This window comes from Spermophilus citellus (assembly GCF_964194105.1).
Source record: "Spermophilus citellus genome assembly, chromosome: 19".
In the NCBI taxonomy this organism is placed as follows: Eukaryota; Metazoa; Chordata; class Mammalia; order Rodentia; family Sciuridae; genus Spermophilus; species Spermophilus citellus.
The window spans coordinates 6,109,678-6,125,418 of NC_138201.1; positions in this window are offsets into that span (position 1 = coordinate 6,109,678).

Consider the following 15,741-nt stretch of genomic DNA (forward strand, 5'->3'; position numbering starts at 1 on the left):
CATTTACAGCCTTGTCCCTGCAGTCCCCACCCCCAAGTCCTACAGGCAGAACAAAGCTGCATCTCAAGGGCCCCCACCTTGGTGAACCATATCTGAAAGGAGGTTTCCTGGGAAATGGCTGTTTGGATTGCACCTTCTTATTTTTGTCCATTTCCCCAAGAAATAAGTGTCTGATCTCCTGCAATTCAGAATAGAATTTGAACTTATGGGAATATTTCAGGGAGTTTAGAAACAGGAGGTGGTACCCAGCTCTAAGATGCAGGGCACTGCTCTCTACAGTGAAACCAGCATGCAGCCTCAGCCTTTCCCTTGGCATAAAGAAATTGCTTCAATGAGCAGGTGAGTTCCCCTATTCCAGAACTATTTCAATAAAGATGCTGTCTTACCCCATGAATATACACCAGAGTTCTGGAATACACTTGGGAACTTCCTCTGATATTGGCCACTTTTGGTCTATCACTGATCAAATAATTGCTCATCCCTGTAAGAATAATGGCTAGATTTAAAAAAAAAAAAAAAAAGAAAAGCTAGAGTTATTTATGTTTTAAAGTGGTGGTGAGGGTCAGGGATAGACACAACACTATGCTATAAATAAAAATAACGTGCTTTTCCTATCAGAATTAAATTGCAGTAAATTTGGACTCCTTAAGGTCTCTCTGCTTAGCCAAAGGGCGGGAGTTGGGGAGGGAAAATAGAGGAGGTAAAGAAAGGTGGTTTATGGTCCTTTCAGTTGTTATTGGTTACTGTAAATAATCTTTTTGCTTGCAATCTGGGAACATGTTGGCAAACCCCCTGAGTGTGACAAAATGTTTTATTGGATAGAACTGGTGTGTTCTGGAAGGAGCTGAGAGAACTTTACATGCAAATTATGCTCATGCTTTGCACCTAGCAGGTGCAATTACTGCTATGACTACATCCATCACAGGCGTTACCTCTTTTAATATTTTCAAATTGATGCCTCATAATGCATTTCCTTCTAATATACACATATATGTTCTGTCTAATGGGTAGGGAAAGAGCATCTTTATCAAGGAGGGAGAACTGGCCAGGGGCAGCAAAATGACAGTGAGAAAGACAGGAAAGAAGCTCCCTTAAATTAGACAGACAGAAATCTAAACCCTAACTCCTCATAGCCCTCTCCAAATAATCAGTCATTTCCAAACTCAGATTACATTGCCTGTGCTGGGGAAAGCTGATTAGTACTGAAAAAGGATTTAATGGAATTTCAGATCCCGTGGTTGTAGCAGAAGGAGGCGGAGGTATCCTAAAATTTGTAAAAGCAATGATGAACATTTAGCATATGCTGCAATTTCCTAGTTGTAACAGGTAAAAGATGTATAAATGTAGGAATGGAGAAGGAGATGCAACATTCTGTGTTCTCTCTTTGCCCAAAATGTAAAGCAAAATGTAAGTCAACTGAAAACCTGATATTTACCAAAAGTTGATACACAAGAGCAGGTTTAAATAAAATTTCCATTCAATTTCTGGGCCGGAAGCCCAGGAAATTAAAAAAAAAATTAAAGGCACATGTGGGTCTTCTCAGTGTGAATGCCGGATGGAGTTTTTATTGAATTTGGCCTCAACTGATTGTAGCATTATAAGCAATTCTGCCATTAAGTTTCAGCAGCCATTTAGATGGCAAATCCTTTTTTAGGGCATTATAACTAAGAATAATAACTTCCTTTTTATATGGCACCTTTTATATCAAAGCACTTTAAAGTGTGAGATCATCTTCCCATTATTAAGATACCCCATCTGTGTTGGAATAAAGAAGCTATTTTATGCCACTGATACCACATAACAGTTATTTATGCTTGTTTATTGCATAGCAAAGGGAAATTAAGAAAAATATATACTAAGCCCAGAGACTGAAATTCTTAAGCAAAGTGTAAATTGGAATATAGCCAAGCTACATAGTTAAACGTATGTATTTTTTTTAAAAGGGACATGGAGTTTTTCATTTCTATGTGTGCAAAGAAATTCTACGAACAAGGCCATGTTACTATCTCCAAGTTCTAGTTCTTATCTGGATTCTAAGATTATGTTGTGGGATGTACAGAATAGTCATTTTTTTTTTTCCTTCAATTCTGGGTTCAGTAGTTCCAAGAGTTTTGTGGGTTTTTTGTAAGTTGGACTAAAGAGTAATAATAATTTTTCAACATCCTAATTGGAGTAAAGTTGTTACAACATGTGTATAATACCAACAAACATCTTTTTATGGCAGGGCATGCCTGTAATCCCAGAAACTCCAGAGGCTGAGGCAGGAGGATCAAAGGTTTAAAGCCAGTCTCGGCAATTTAGAGATGTTCTAAGCATCTTAACAAGACCCTGTCTCAAAATGAACAATATAAATAAAAAGGGCTGGGAATGTGGCTTAGTGTTAAAACACCATGAGTTCAAATCCCTCAGTATCAAAAAAAAAAAATATTTCCTTGATACTTCTGCTTTAAATATCTGATTGTCCATTGAATATCTTTATTCAAGCAAGTCATCCACTTTTCTGTGGTAATGGTGGATGCTTAAAAAAAAAATGAATGCATATAAATGCTCAGCACTGTGCCTGGAACTTTGCTCCAGAAACTACTTCAATAATAGCTGGTTCTGATATTCATTTATTTGTTTTCTTCTCTGAAAGCACGCGCTGCCTCTCCAGTCTGTAGTAGCCCTGCTATTCTCTAGACATCATAGAGCATATCAATAAGTGACACTCTTTTGTTATTGTTTACATGTCTGCTATTTTATTGCCAACTTCCTTTGCTGGACTGTAAGTCTCAGGAAAGTAGGGACTCTCTTTTATCTAGTGCTGCATTCAGAGCTTCCAGCATGAGTCTCACCTCTACTTAATGGGTTTGCAGTAAATGGTTAGTGATCGAGTGAGTTTCCACCGTGCGCGGTAGTATATAAACTGCTGATCTGCCATGCTTGGCAATCCTTACAACAATCCCATTTTTTTTTTTCAGATGAAGGAGCTGAGGCACAAAAGGTGAACTCATGTATGGGTAGCTCACTCTTCCAAGATTTCGCAAACTGTGATCTAGAGATCTGATGGGAGGCTCCCTGCTCTTTGCACAGGGATGTAAATACATCCCTGTGAGTTCACATGAATTTTGTCAACCATGTAGTGCAGTAGTTTTCCAACATTAATCCACCCATAAATCACCTGGGGATCTGGGTAAGATGCATATTCTGATTCAGTGGGCCTAGAGCGGCACCAGGTACTCTGCATTTCTACCAAGCTCCCAGATGCTCCCTGTGCTGCTGGTCTACAGACCGAAATGTGACAAGCCAGGCCACTATCCAGACCTTTTATATTCATAGATAAGCCACCTGACACATCCCAAACCTTAGTGGTTTGAATTAATAGAAGTTAGAACAATATTGGAATTGCTTAGTCATGAAACCATAGAATTCAATTTGAAATTATTTCTATTACATTGACAATGGCTATTCCAGACTGAACTCATTGAATTTTAATTTCCTATGAAGACAAAGATACTAAGGCACAGAAAGATTAGGGAACTTTCCCCAGTTCATTGGTGGAGGAGCTGGGACAGGAACCACCTGACCCTGAAGATTGTTGCTCTCTTTTCTCTTTGACAAGAACACACTGGCTCCTCCCAGTTAATTCTATAAAGATGATTCCATGGAGTTCTTAAATGGCAACAGACTTGACAAGGTTAAGAAAGTTGGTAAAGAAGGGGTTTAGGAATGTAGTTACCAACTACACTTTGGTAGGAGTGAGTTTGTTGTAGCCTTAGAAAGAAATGAGGCCAATTGAAGTACTTAGCTCTCCTGTAAAAAATCTGTCACACAGTACACTACAGAATATTAAGTAGGAAGACTTTTCAATCTAATGCTCAACTATACCCAGGCAACATAAGTTTCTAATAGAATTCTCATTTATTTTCTTTTTTTAACCCTAATGTTAATGGGAATAATAACTATCTTTCCCTTTAAATACTATATTTTTAAAAGATTAATTATTCATGTATATATATTATATATGCATATATCACTTCAGTGAAAATATGAGCTTTTACATGAAATGACAATAATACATCTGGTAGATTTTTTAACATGGGCTTCAATATGTATCTATTTTATTCATCAACCTGAAATGCTTTATCCAAGTCTAACGACCTTTTTTTGAATAAAGATTGAAGATATTTTTCATGTGTTAAAATAAAGGGGAAAAAATCCCTACACGTGTTTGTTTTGAATTCTGCTCATATTTCATTATGTTGCTAATTGTTTGACAGTAGTAAATGTATTGCTCTTAAGATTGGGCTTCTGCTCTATTGTAACTGTGGAGATTTTTATACATCAAAGTAAATATGAGTTGGTAAGATAAAGCAAAGAGCTTTTGTTTTTTTTAAACTTAAGGTGAAAGAAAGTTCTTCTCAGGGTAGTTTGAGAATAAAAACAAATACTGGCTCTTTATATTGGTGGCTATTATTAGCTTAGAAAATATCTTAGTTGAAGTATAAAGATTTAAGTAATGGGGCTGAAAAAAAATAATGATTGTCTTAGCTCAAGCCGCATAACCAACTTCCACATTAGGGTGGCTGATCCTGATAACATTCTTCCATGCAGCTGAGGAGGCTGAAGCCTAAGATCAGATGTCAACATGTTAGAGGAGGGTGAAGTCCCTTGTCTTGGTGTGTACATGACTATCTTAATGCATCCTTCTATGGCAGAAGGCAGAAAGAAAAGGAACAAGCTTTCTGATCATTTCCTAAATGGGCACTCATTCATGAGTGTCAATCAGCTACCTGTTACTACAACACATAGCTGAGATAACTAGCTTAAAAAGAGAAAAAAATTATTTTGGTTATAGTGGGTAGGATTCAGTCCAATGACTGATTTCATTGCTGTGGGACCTGGGATAAGACAATATGCCATCAAGGGAATGTGTGGCAGAGCAAATGAACAAGATGAGGGGGCAGGGAAGACTAAGTTCCCACAGTCGCCTTTGAAGACCTGTCTCAGGTGACCAGACACTTCCCCACAGGCCCCATCTCTTAAAGGTTCACTCCCTCCCAATAGGGTCAAGCTGGAGACCAAGTCTCTAACCCATGGGCCTCTGGGGGACACTGAGGACCCAAACTGTAGCAACCCTCATGAACTGTTCACCTCCCAGTTGCCAGATTGTCTAATGATACCATCACACTTGGAGTTAGGATTTCAACAAACCAGTTTAGGAAGAACAAAGACATTTGGTCCACCACAGGGGTACAACCTAAGCATAGGTCAAATACTGTGTGAGACAGAAAGCAGGGGATCAAGACTAAGAATGCAAGCAAGGAGAATGTATTTATGCTGATTTCACTGTTCCCTTCAGATCCTCAGGATCCTATGTATGAGGTTGTACCACAAATAACATTGTGAAAATGTTTATAGGCATCTGTATTTTGGGCTCTGGAAAAGGAGTCAAAATGAAGAGTTTACATTTCAACCAATTTGCTTCCTTCAAAATGTTTTTTCTTTAGTAACTAAATGCAGTCTTAATATGAGTAGCACTGGGAATAAACAGTACAGAGTGATCAATTCTGTCATAATTTTGGAGCTTCTTGGCCACTTGATCTGTACAGATAATAAGATCCACTTGCATTACTGGCTAATAACTGAGGAACATTCTGGGGAAAGAGTAAGGTCCACCTAACTTCACCTCACCAAAGCACAATCAGTCTGTTACTTCCTCCACAGTTAGGAGGAAAAGCAACTGATCTGGAAGTTTCTAAGGGCCACCTCTGAACCTCTCCATAGCCAGCACACAGTGTATATTAAAATGCTCAGTGAGTGAGCATACCTCAAGTGATTAGCTTTCTAAAATTCCTTTTGATTATCTGTCATTCATTTACATTCCTCACTTTTGTTGGTCATTTTTTTAGTTTTTTAAGTGTCAAAATAATGAAAAGGTGGGTTTTCCTAGTGGAAGACAGACTTTGTGATGCTAAAATATCTTTTCAAGAAATGGAAAACTAGAGTCCTTTAGTGTCTCTGAGATTTTATCAAACATTCAAATTACTTGCAGGACATTCCAAATTGAGACACCCTCCCACTCATATTTGTTAGGAATTTCTAAGGGGCACAGCTGAGGTATCAGGATTCTTTTCAAAGGTGCATGTTGGCATTCCAGTGCGAGTCTGAGCTTGGGAAGCACTTGTGGGATGAATTGTCTCTACCAAAGATAAGTTGAGGGCTGGGGCTGGGGCTCAGCAGCAGCACACATGCCTTGCATGTGTGAGGCACTGGGTTTAATTCTCAGCACTGAGTATAAATAAATTAAGGTCTATCAACAACTAATTTTTTTTAAATACAAGTTGACATTCTAACTCCAAGGATCTGTGAATGTGACCTTATTTGGAAATAGGGTCTTTACAAAAGTATTAGTTAAGATGAAATCTCACTGGACTTTGGGGTTCCTAATTCAGTGACTAGTGTCCTTATAAATGATTGGGGATTTGAACTCAAGCATACAAGAAAAGAAGAACATTGTGTGAAAACAGAGACAGAAACACAGGGAAGAAAGATGGCCATGGGACCACAGAGGCAGAGACTGAAACTGGGCAGCTATAAGCCATGACACTAGGATTTCCAGAACTCACCAAAAGTTACAAGAGAGGTAAGGAACAGGTTCTTCCTCTAAGCTTCCAAGAAAAAACCAACCTGCTGATACCTTGATTTTGGACATCTGGAGTTTCAAACTGTGAGAGAATAAGGGTCTGTTTTTCAGACCATTCAACTCATGCTGATTTGTTACAGCAGCTCTAAGAAACTAATAAGGACACTTCTTAGTCAATCCAAGTCCAAAACTTAGTCTTGTAGTATGTGATACCTGTTCCTTCCTTCCCCACCCCTTCATTTAGCAATCTAGCTATTTTCATTGACTACACCAGAATAAATACATTCTCTCCTCTTATCCACCCCCCACCTCATGCCCAACCAGGGTCATTAAGCTAGGAAGAAAAATTAAAAGCACTTACTTTGATGAAACATTTCTTGAGGCCATTATAGTTTTAGGAGTCAAACTTTGCCATTTACTATTCCAAACGTTTGTTTACATATCTTCTATCAGGGTCCATAAATAGTGTGTAAGTCACTCACTCCAGTATTTTCTCTTCTAACCAAGTCCAGTTGCTGCAGAATACAATCCAGAATGTAATCAGACAATCAAAATAGTTTAAAGTCCGAAAATCGGGACTATTTTTTTTCTTGATTCCATTGTTCAAAGTAACAGATCACCAATATACATTTTGCCGTCAAATGGTATCTTCCATTACTGCCTTGATAATACTGAAACTATAAACTGTTTTAATGATGAGATTAAAAGAAGCTTTAGGTGATTCTTAAGCTTCCTCAAAATTTTAGGGTCACTATCTCAGTTACAGGGACAAGGCTGGGAATGACTTGGACATGGGCTCAAATAACCTCGTTGACAAAGGAGACTCATTCCAGCTAAATATTTTAGATGAGTAAACAAGTAACTATAGGTTTATTCCAATTAATAGGTGATACTTAGGCTATGTGATGAATGCAGGAAAAAACCTTAAGCCAGATTGAGATGTTTGTAAACTGTAAAGCCCAAATGTAGTAATTGTACTATGACTTCCAAAAGAAGAGAAACTCTCAATGTGAGTATGCAATTATGATTGGCATCAGAAGTGAGACACTAACTGATCATTAAAACTCAAAACAGAGCTATCCTAAAACTAGGGCTAAGGAGTCACTTGAATAGAAAAGTCATTCCAACTTCTTAAACAAAGATCAGTTCTTTTCTTGAAACTTTAAGCACTATTAGCATTTTCCTATTGTGACCTCTGGGCAAATTTCTTTGCTGTTATTTTTTGGCTTTGACATTCTCAGGATCCTGAGGGGGTAAAACACACACATTAAAAGGTAGGTGGAAGAATAAGATAATATTACTTCAATGATTTAAGTGGAAAGATCCCTTCCCCTTTGAGAACCAACATATTTTATACATAGCTAATGACTGACTATATTTGTGGTGTTTGGTGTGAAATTTCTTCAAATATCAGACAAAAACATATGTTGTATGTATAGTTTTTTCCTTTTGTTCATGGTTTCTCTTTCTTTCCTGAACTATTGTGATTTTTTTTTAAATTTGTGCTTTTAAATTGTACTAAGAAAAATTAAATGTTAAATTAGCATGATTTTTACCATTGATCTCTATCATGTATAACGCCAATTCAAATACAAAGCCATTTCCTTCAGCCCTATGCTTGTCCAGTTGTAGACAAAACCAACTACAAGAGCTCAGTTGAGGTGTTGCCAGACTTGCACACACTACTGCACAACGCACCAAAGTTCTGTATTTGTTATAGCTTAGATATGAGGTGTCCTCCAGAAGCTCATGGGTGAGAAAATGCAGGAAAGTTCAGAGGTGAAATGAATATTATGAGAGCTGTAACTTAATCAGTGCTTGATCCAGCTGAATGGATTACCTGGGTGGTAACTATAGGCAGGTAGGGTATGGCCAGAGGAGGTAGGTCATTGGGAGCATGCATTTGGGGAACTTAATTTGTCCTTGTTGAGGGGAGCTTTCTCTCTCTCTCTCTCTCTCTCTCTCTCTCTCTCTCTCCATTTCCTGGTGGCCACATTCTGAGCCACTTTATTCTTTCATATATGTCTGCCATGATGTTCTGCCTCATCTTGGGCCAAAGCTATGTACTCAGACATCTATGGACTGAGACTTCTGAAACTCTGAGCCCCAAAATAAACTTTTTCTTCTCTAAAATTATTCTTCTTAGGTCTTCTGGTCACAGCAGTGGCAAACAAGCTAAATCAATATCCATGAGGCTTTGAGAACACCACCTATAAAGGGCACAACAAGGATATCAGAGTCAGAAATTGCTCTTACATTCTCTATTCAAGCACATGCTCCATTGACCAGTTGGATTTCACTTACAAAAATAAAATTCAAAAATAAAATCATTAAGAGTTTCAAGACGGTCACTATGTAGCATTAAACCAAGTTCTGGACATATGGTGCTATGGAATTTGGGCAGGCCACACAGCCATGAGGATACCCTGGGCAGCATCATTGTAACACTACAATTTTCAAATTAAACGCTGCCTTACCACTAACATAGAATGTTCTGGATTTATATGTAAAGTTTGGGATGATGGTTAAATAATTCAATGTACTAGATACTTGACATTTTTTTGGCTACACCTTCAAGTTTTGTTCATATGATCATTTTTTTTTTACTTATATCAAATAGCCACACATATTCCCCTTGAATATGTCTTCAAATTTTTCCTTTTCCAATGTTCTTTCTTTGATTCATGCTGTAAATTTGCCATGAGTAACTACTCATGGTCTATATTTTGGATGTACTAAGTGTATTCAACAAACTGTGAGCAGTTAATGCACATTACAGAACAAAATAATCTGTAAACCGTCACACCCTCTCTCTTCTGAACACACTTATATATGCATTTCCTTATTTTTAAATTAGTGCATTCATTTATTATGGTGTCTTTTTCTTAAGGAATACCTTCTCTACCCAATGCTTTAAAAATGACAAGTTTCTCAGACATGTACATTTGTTACTCAGTGATAGATCCTTTGAGAGTAAATCTGCCTCTTTCTCGATGTTGATCTACCTTTCCCCTCCACTCTTTTTTAGAGAGTTCTTGCATTTAAAATTTAAATCATTAACTCTGAGCAAGAAATGGCAGGATCTCAAAACTCGCATACGTTACCAGAATGCAGCCTAGGGGCTACACCGACTCTTCCAAATTTTAATACTCCCAGGTGTTGCTGATGTTGAAAACTCCAACTCTACCCTGTATTTGCAATACTACCCTGCTCACCAAGAGTGCAAATCTAGTGTAAACCTTATTCTTAATAAGGCTACCAGGATCCAAGCCAATGAAAAAGAGGCAGCCTTCATAAATATTCACACCTCACCAGAGATTTAGCCGTAACAAGTAATGAATAGTCATAGGGATTCTCGTCATTGACTGAGACCTATCAATGCAGAAACAAAACCCCGCTTCCAGAACAAATTAGAGGAAATGTATCTGTAAAATACAGGCTAAGAGTGGTATTATGAGAACATCATTTTGATTTAGAGACATTTCAATTACATTTCATCTTTCATTTATTTTCTCCCCTCCCCAGATTACACACAGATTTTAAATAATTAACTCTCTTAAAGACCTATTTTTCCCAGCATACCAGTGTTTTTTTTTCCTTCTACTGGGGTAACTATGCGTTCATATGCCACAGACGGTGATAAGATACGTGTGGTTCCTCGTTACGGCACATCTGTTTGCTTATGAGGCTCAGGGGAAAGTAGTAGGTGATTTTTTAAATGGTTTCTGGCTGCGGTAGAACATTTCATTCTGGAACTAGAAAACCACTTGGTTTGACTACCTTCAATTTGAGAATAAAATATTTGGGCTTAAAACATAAAGTGGGTAGAGGCATATGGGCTACAATGAGTCAGGAAATATTCTGGACACTAAATCTTCGAGAGCGGGGGAAAATGTGTCTCTCCTTCCTTATTTCTCCCTTTACTGCTTGCTAAATAGAATTGTCAGGGACTCCAACCTCCTGCATCTGTTGCAATGTTTTGTAGATTAGATATTTGGAAAGCACAGTTGCTTTTCTGGATCTGTGTTCAATGTGATCAGCTCTCTACTCTGAAACCCATGCAATTAAAAATTATTTTATGGAAATGTATTAAAATCAGAAACATCTACTTGTATGGACTACTTCCCCTCTCTACAGCTTCCACCCATCCACATGATCAAGTTATAAAAGTTACTTGAAGTTCTCCACTTATTTTAATGGATGCTTAATAAGAGTCCAGAGAGACTTTTTTTTTACTTACCCATTTAACACTCTTATTATTCATCTACACACTGATCTGTCTTTCTCTTTTATTGAAGTAAATTGCAGTTGACTTCCAGCAAATTCATTTCACAGCCTGTCACCTCCTCCATACCCTGCTCTACACCTTCAGTCCAGGAAACTTGTAACTACATTCTAAATTAAACACAAATTCCTCAACCATACATTCTGGTTCTTGTCATTAGGACGCTAAGTCAGAAAGCTTTTGATACCAAACAATAGATACAAAAAGAAAAAAAAAAAGGGGAATCTATTTGTGATAGAAAGGAAAAACCCAGCCAGGTCTTTTATTAGCTTCAGACCCAGACTAACCCAGAGCCTCAGATCTTCCCATTAGCCCCCAGTTTCTGTCTTCTTTCTTGTCTTTAAACTGAATTCAGTATCAAACATGGTGCTAGTCACCTTTTCATGAATGTGACCAAATTACCTGATGAGAACACCTTAGAGGAGGAAAAAATTTATTTTGTCTCCTGGTTTCAGAAGTCTTAGCCCATGGTCAGCCAACTCCATTGCATGATGGAGGACAGACATGGTGGATGAAAGCTGCTTAGCTCATGACAGCCACAAAGGACAGAAAGAGAGACACAGAGACAGACACAGAGAAGAAGGGGGGAAGCTAGCAAGGGGCCAGTGGGAAGATCAACTCTTTCAGGAGGCAGATCCAGAGACTTACATCCTCCATCTAGCTCACACCACCCCATAGTCCATCCAGCTATGAATGGATTCATCTATCACATGGACTAACCCAACGATGAAGTCAGAGCCCTTATGATCTAATCACTGCCTAAAAGCCCCACCTCTGAACCTTGCTGCATTGGGAATCATGCTTCCAACACATGAGGTTTGGAGGGATATTCCAGATTCATACCATAATGAACAAATTTTCTCCACTTGGTGATGTCTGGAAGCTCCATCCAGACTTAAATCCTATCAGCTTTGAGTCTGTCAGAAGGGATCATTCTTCTTTACAACAGTTCCCATGGAAGTTCTAGACAGACGTCCAATGCACTCCTTGGCCTACACTAAGTCCTTGCTTTCCTGGGTCCATCCTCTTTAGTCAGAGGAAGATGATGCTGTGAGGGAGCAACCCGAGTCATATTCCCACCTTGGAAGGAAACCTGGAGTCTGCTGCATCCCATGGACCATGACACTTGTAAAAAATTAAGGTCTCAAAGCCAACATTTTGACACCTGTTGGAACCAATATCCTACATTTCTTATCTTCTCGTCTCCTCTTCATCTAAAACAGCATGTTATGAAGTCCTCCCCTGTTTGTGTTTTGTAGTACTGGGGATGGAATCCAGTGCCTTGCACATACTAAGCAAGTGATCTACCCCAGAGCTATACCCACAGCACTTCTTTTGAGACAAGGTCTCACTAGGTTGCCCAGGTTGGCCTCAAACTTGTGGTCCTACTGCCTGGCTCTCCCTGGTTTAATAACCAAGCAAACAGGGATGGCAGTAGGATAATTTGCCTAATTGGAAGGCATGAGTTTCAATCATGGTTTAGGGAGGCATGGTCCTCTTTTGAACAGACTGCAGCTATCTACCAAAGATTTTCAGGAAATCTTTCTACGAGTTCTTAATCCAAAATCTAGTCATGTAATCAAATTTCTTTCCCAAAGACAGATGTCTCTTGGGATACTTGGCATCTGTCAAAGTAAAAGCTTAAATCTGGCCTCAGAGTTTCAGTGGCTCTGGCCTCTCTGAAATGTTTAATCATATATCGAAGATCACAAAGCCAGATGGTAAGCTAATTGTTCCAAACCCTAGGGCTTTCGTTTTGAATTAAGTCCCTCAGACCTTCTAGTAGTACAACAGCCAAATGGGAATCTCATGAGGCCCTCCTTCTATTTGCCTGCCCCAAAGACCATTTCTCAAAGGTATAATTCTGCTAAACAGTGAATTATTCCAGTAAAAAATAAGATGCAAAGATAAATCTTGACCTAGAAGGATCCTTGGAATCTAGCCCAGGCTCATTTCCCACAAGTCATGGCTTCAGAAAAGACCTGAACAAAGAGTTTGGACATTATTTGGTGTCTGCCAGTGCCTTAATCTTCTAACTCTAGTCTGAGGACCAGTAGAATGGGCATCACCTTGGAACTTGTCAGAACAAAACCTTAGATCCAGCCCAGAGTGTATCTCTAACATCTAAGATTTATACTTTTATGGAAATAGATCATAGAATTAAGAGCCAGTTTCTAGAGGAGGAATCTTGATCCTTAACTTTTTGTACCTCAGTGTCCTTAGTTTTAGAGAGGGGATAATAATGGCAACTTTTCACATCCCTTCCAAGAGGATTACATAAATTACTATATGTTAAGAATTTAGAACAGTGTCTGGGACATAGTGATTCCTCAACCAATAAGAGTTGATATCACATAATAGTGACTATTTCCAACATTCTGTTCTCACAATCAGAAATGAGAACAGCTGTAGTCAAAGCCTACCCCAAAGACATATGCAAATGCCCTTGGGGAACAGCTTTCACCCTGATGCCTTAGGATCTTTTTCCAAGGACTTTTTTTTGGTCACCCAGCATGGTGCATTTTTTTGTTTGGTTCTATTTTGGGGGTATCAAGAGGCTCAGCAGTGATTTGGTATTTTTTCCTTGCTTTCATGCAACCAACAAGAGGAGAGACCTTATGCCTTCATTGTATTTGTTTACCTTGGGACTTAGGGTGGATTTTGTTGCCTACCCTCTGCACCCTCCTCAGGCACACAACCACCTGAGCCCTAACTTAACCATGGTTGCCTTCTGATGCATGCATTATTTTAAGTCTTGTTATTGAATTATACCCAACAGCACTACATACACCTTAGGAGTGTCCAGACCAACCTCAGGGTGTAGACTTCTGAAATCACATTATATTACTTACTAATCTGAATTCCAACTACAAAGGAGGTCCTGTCTCCACATCCAGGAATTACCTCCAACTAGCATTTCAAAATGATTGACAGATAAATTTGTAAAACTTCATGTTGCTCTTCTCATTGCTCTTCTGCATTGTGTCATTGACTTTAGTTTGGTAAAAATAAAATTTTAACAATACACCACAATTTTTCTAACTTACCTCTGTCACTTAAAAAAATTTAATGTCCTTGCAGCTTCCAAAAATGGAAGCCTCTCCTAGCCCTCTTCTCTGAATACCTTTAGATAATTTCTTTTTATTGAACTTTCAAACTCCTTCTTCTAAAGCCTCGTGGCAAACTCTACACCTCCCCCTGAGTGGTCATTATTTTCTGCCTTGAATTAGAATTGTTGTGTCTGTGCTTCATCAAGCTATCATTGTTGCCAATGACCTTTTTGGGTTCAAGGACAATAAACACCTCTATACACATGGTATATTTATATTTTTCATTGTGTGCCTGTTTAACCCTTACAGTGTGTCACAGTCATTCAAAGGACAGATTTGTGTTTTATTCATGCATAAATTTAACAAGAGCCTGACACAGAATTCTGTGTACAAAGTAGGTATATACAATTTGTTGAAAAAACAGCATGAATTTTTGAGCCTGTGTTTCTATAAGGAATATATGTGATGTTTAAAATTTAAGTTTTAAAAAAGAGAAATGTCTGTGTTTTGTTTTGTGTGCCTTCATGGTTTAGATTGTAGTTGGTAATAAAATCCATATTTCACCTTTGCTCCGGTGAAATTATAAAGGTCTTCCCCTTCAAGAAATGGTCCTTACCCACACTCTCTCTCAGTCAGATAGAACTGACCACAGGATCTTTATCTCTTTCACTGTATCATATAAATTCTTCTACCATGTTACATTTATCGGTAAATGAACCTGCCATATTTTCTTACTTGTGAGATTTTCAAAAGACAAGAGCAATTTTGTTTTATATTTCTATAGCCCCAATGTCTAGATCATAAATTTTGACCCCATTCTTTATTAAATAAGTGGAAGAAAGGATGAATTGAATGTAAAACAATTGCCCTAGAGGAAGGAAGGATTCCATTGCATTGTTTAACTATCACCATGATAGTGCTTCATCACAAACTTCCTCTGGGGTTGGGGGCTTTTAAAAAATCATTTATTCATGCTCATATAACTGTGGTGCAATTGATCTAGCTGTGTCTGCCAGAGAGCTATGCTTCCCAGTGTGGGCCAAGTTTGGCCTAGCTCTGTATTACAGATTCAGCTCAGTCTACACCACTTCAGCTGACTGGGGGGGCTCAGCTGAAGGTGCTGCAGGTACCAAGGGAACTTTTCTTATGGGACAGAGGAGATGCCAGGGAGAAAGTCCTACCATAGGAACACATCTCAGGACTTGGCTTGCATTATGATATCAGGATATAGTGAAGAAGGAGGAGAAGCAGGAAGAGGAGAACAAGGGGGTGGGGGGAGTAAGAGGAGGAGGAATAGCAGAGAACAAAGCCAAATACCTAAGACTAAAATCAATGGGATAAGTGAGAATATGCTTCAAGTCTATGAGAAAAACAAAGAAATCTTGGAGCAAAAGGCATAAATATGGATAGTAATGAACCATGGCCAACAATTCAGTCTATCATATCAGATTATAAAAAAAAAATGTGAAGCCAACAGCCATCCTAGAGCTAAAGAGTTTATTTTAGCCATAGTGGTTCTAGGATATCTGTAGTTTGTGTCCAAGGTATGTAAGGAAGACTCCATTTTAAATCATATTTGAAGATCTTCAGAATAGATGCTTAGAGAGTTATATATTTACCTGTATTTAAAATATAAGTTATATACATTTATGGACATCAAATGTTGCTGTGCTCTGGTTACTAAGTCTAAGCATAAGTTCTTTCTTGACTAGATTGTCCTTATTATGACCCTGGTTTTGAAAACCCCCGTAGTGAGGTCGCCCCCTCCCTCCATGATTACT